This window comes from Penaeus chinensis, chromosome 7 (assembly GCF_019202785.1).
Source record: "Penaeus chinensis breed Huanghai No. 1 chromosome 7, ASM1920278v2, whole genome shotgun sequence".
NCBI lineage: Eukaryota > Metazoa > Arthropoda > Malacostraca > Decapoda > Penaeidae > Penaeus > Penaeus chinensis.
This window is the reverse complement of record NC_061825.1, coordinates 42633358-42636867: the sequence shown is the minus strand read 5'-3', so window position 1 is coordinate 42636867 and position 3510 is coordinate 42633358. Positions and strand designations below refer to the sequence as shown.

Below are 3510 nucleotides of genomic sequence, written 5' to 3'. Positions count from 1 at the left end.
TCCTGCCCCTAGTCCACTCTCGCCCCTATTTTCTCTTTTCTCGCCCATTTCTCGCTCTCTCCCCGATTGCTCTCGTCTCTCCCCTATTTTCTCTCTCTCCCCTATTTCTCTCTCTCAACCCCATTATCCACAAACCACAAACACAAACCCTAATTCCTAATCAAACCACCAACCCCCCCCCGCCTGCCCCAAAAGACCCTGCACACGTGACGCTGCCCCCCCACCCGCTCCAAAAACACACACAAAACATACGTTCCTCAACCAACCCGCCCCCCGCCCACCCCCCCCCCCCCCCCACACCCCACTCCCACCACACACACCACACCACACACACACCACACACTACCACCAACACTCACACAAACACACACTCTACCCCTCTCAAATCCCCCACACTCTCTCCCACTCCCCTATCACACTCAAACCCACACACCTCACTTACACCACCCACTACTCTCACCACACCTCACTCCCCCAAACCCCCACCCACTCCCACACCCTCTCCCTCCCCCTCCCCCCACCTCCCCACCCCCCACCCTCTTTCCCCCTCCCCACACACTCCACCCTCCATCCCTCCCTCACACCCACTCCCAACCCTCCCCCCCCCCCATTAAATTTTATTGAATTTAGAGATAATGATCTGTGACCTAGATACTGAGGCTGTACTTGCCAGGGTCGTCTCCATTATGGCCACTGGAAGGTGTGGAGGGAATCCTGCCTAAATTAATAAAATAACATAAAAACAGACATGAATCTGTGCATGGGACGATTTATACATAGACGCGGGTGAGCATGTATACGTGCGAGAGAGAGAGAGAGAGAGAGAGAGAGAGAGAGAGAGAGAGAGAGAGAGAGAGAGAGAGAGAGAGAGAGAGAGAATATATAAATTAATTTTGTCTTGAGCTTTATAGAAAAAACAAAACGGGAATTTATGGTTTGAGATATAGAGAGGTCCGGGTGAGTAATAGGCTTTGTTGAGTGCGGAAATAGGAGGGTCAAAATAGTCAGTAATGAAGGACGAGTAAAAGAAGGAAGGGAGAAGGAGAAGGAGAGGGAAAGGGAGTGGCGCTGAGTTGGAGAAAAGGGGAAGTAACATGTAAAAAGGGGGAAGGAGTTGATATTCTCTTTGTGGCGAATGTGTGAGTAATGGACAGTAAGGTGAGTAGGAGGGAAGGATACGCGTTCAGTTGATAATATGGAAAAGATTATCGGAAAAGGTATCGAATAAAATGTATGAGGATCGCAGACTGCTTAAATACAGTAGATGGGATAGAAAAGAAAGCCGAAGGGCTGTAGCGGAGACAACAAACAATGAAGGAGTTCTGACTGCCCATAGGGGAGGGTTTGCTAGGGGAGCGATCGGCGGTGAATTTTCCCCATGTGTCAGACCTGAAATGCTTGGCGTCTTATCTTTCTCTTGTTGCAAATTGTCCTGGTTAAGTTAATTATCTCGTTTTTCCTGTTGTGGTTTGCTTATAGCGTAGGGAGCTATAATTTCTATGAATTTATTTAAATTGTGTGCGGGTGTCTAGCGATGTAACATAAGGATGTGGTAATTTTTGGCTTGTTAATTGATAAAAAAAACAAAAAACATACATCAGACATTTAGTTACACAGGGACCTATATGCGTTATTGTTGCTTAGTTATGTTGTATTAACAGTACTCTTCGCTCAGTTAAAGTAGGAGCTACTTTTGTTCTTCAATTCTGTTAGGCAACTCCAGATGGCTTTATGGCATCATGGTCAATGTTGAAGCTCTTGGGTAAAGCAGCTAGTCAACTGATGGTGTGTCTGAGGTATTCACTGTTAGGATTACCAAGGGAACTATCTGGTCCACGTGTTTAGGATTTTTAGAGTCCCGAGTCAAAAGTCTCTAGGGGAAAGCAGTAGTTCTTACAGTGGCAAGGGGCGAATGTCCTTTGAGGCGTATGCTCGATCATCAGAGAACGACGAAAGAATGAGGAAAACCCGGTTCGACAGTACAAAAGCATCCCGCAAACAGGTAAGCAACGTTTCTAAGCTGGCAAATGTTTTCGAGTGTCTGCACTTCTTGGCAACGTTTGTGGCACCAGGGGGGCGTGGCTGACGGGTTACAGCCCCTCCCGGATGCCCGCCGTCCACAGCCACCTCTCGCTCCCGGATACCTGGCCGCTGGTGCTACTATATCTTGGGCAACGCTCAGGTACGACCACAGTCCCGCTCCACCTGCAGTCTCGCTACCACGTCTCTGGTGTGTGTGTATGTGTGTGTGTTGAAGTGCCCGCGTATTGTGTGGTCACAGTGGAACGAGTGCCACAGCAGTTTCCGGGAGAAACGTCTTTTGGAGTGCCACGTCGCCGCAGGTGTGTCGATTGCGACGACGACCGCTGACGAGGAACGGTGCCTTTTGATTTTGAATATCTTGATAAGCCGCATACTGGACTTAAGATGCAGATAGTGGGTGTCGCTTGGTGCGTTGTATGTATGTGTGTGAGCGTGTGAGTGTGGGGTGCGTGTTATAGCACATGGGGGCGGGTGGCCACGCAGAGCGTAGGTGGACGTAGTCGTGTGTACGCCGCTTTGCCCCTCCCGCTCGTTCATTCATGCGCCACTACCTAACGCGGCGACTCCTCGTGTCTCCTCTCCCTTCTCAACGCCACCTTCCTCCCATCCCTCAGTGCTCAAGCATGCTGGCACGTGTGGAAAGCCAATAGTGTGAATTCGACGCGAATGTTTCTCTTTGACGAACTGTGATAAGTGTTCCTCCAAGCCTTTTTAAGCAAGTAAGTCGAGATAAAAGACTTTGTGAGACGTTTGGTGGATTTCATAGCCATCGTTACTGGAATGCCGACGAACGAAGAGTAGGTGGTAGCGTGTGAAGACAGTTTATTGGGTGTGATGGGCGTGTGGGTAGTGCTTTTGGCCGCTCGTCTGTAGTGACATTTATTTCGTAGGATTGTCTGGTGGAGGATAAATTGAACATTGCGTGATGGGTAGTGTAAAGTTAGTTAATTACGTTTTCAAATGAAAACGTTAATTGTGCAGGGTATGTGGAGTATCCGATGGGCGGAGCTTGTGTGCGAGATGTCACAGTTATAGTGACGTCACTAGTGACGTCACGGCGGGCCCCGGGTGGCAAGGCCGCGCGCAACGTTCCAGGGGCCTGACGCTCCACATCCGCCAACCGAGGACAACGTACCAGTCCTCACCCACGACCCTCGCTTAGCTACACTTTTTCTACCACGCCGCCACTTTCCTCCCTTAAATATTTAGTCGCTCTTGGTTCCCTTGGTGTCCTGCATCCCTGGCCCACGCGCGCGCTGTCAGGGGAACACCCCGTTTTGTACAAGGTGGCACCAAGCAAGATTTTTTTTTTTTTTTTTTTTTTTTTTCTTTTTCGAAAATTATGACACGGACTGTAATCATCTTACATTTTCTTTCTTAATGCTTAGTCTACACTCCGGGAGTTGTGCGTCCAGTGAGATTAGAGATAAAAGGTCCTTGCGCATACAAGTAGGTATGAGTTGGGGC

The 3510-nt window shown here is 49.2% G+C and overlaps 1 protein-coding gene across 1 annotated transcript in view; it reads left to right on the top strand.

Moving 5' to 3' along the window:
* Positions 1 to 843: 843 nt before the first annotated feature.
* Positions 844 to 3510, top strand: part of LOC125027568 (proline-rich protein 2-like) — a 27862-nt gene continuing 25195 nt past the window's right edge. The window contains exon 1 of the mRNA XM_047616660.1: positions 844 to 2762. The gene's annotated coding sequence lies outside the window, so the exon portion shown is untranslated. The remainder of the gene's footprint in view (positions 2763 to 3510) is intronic.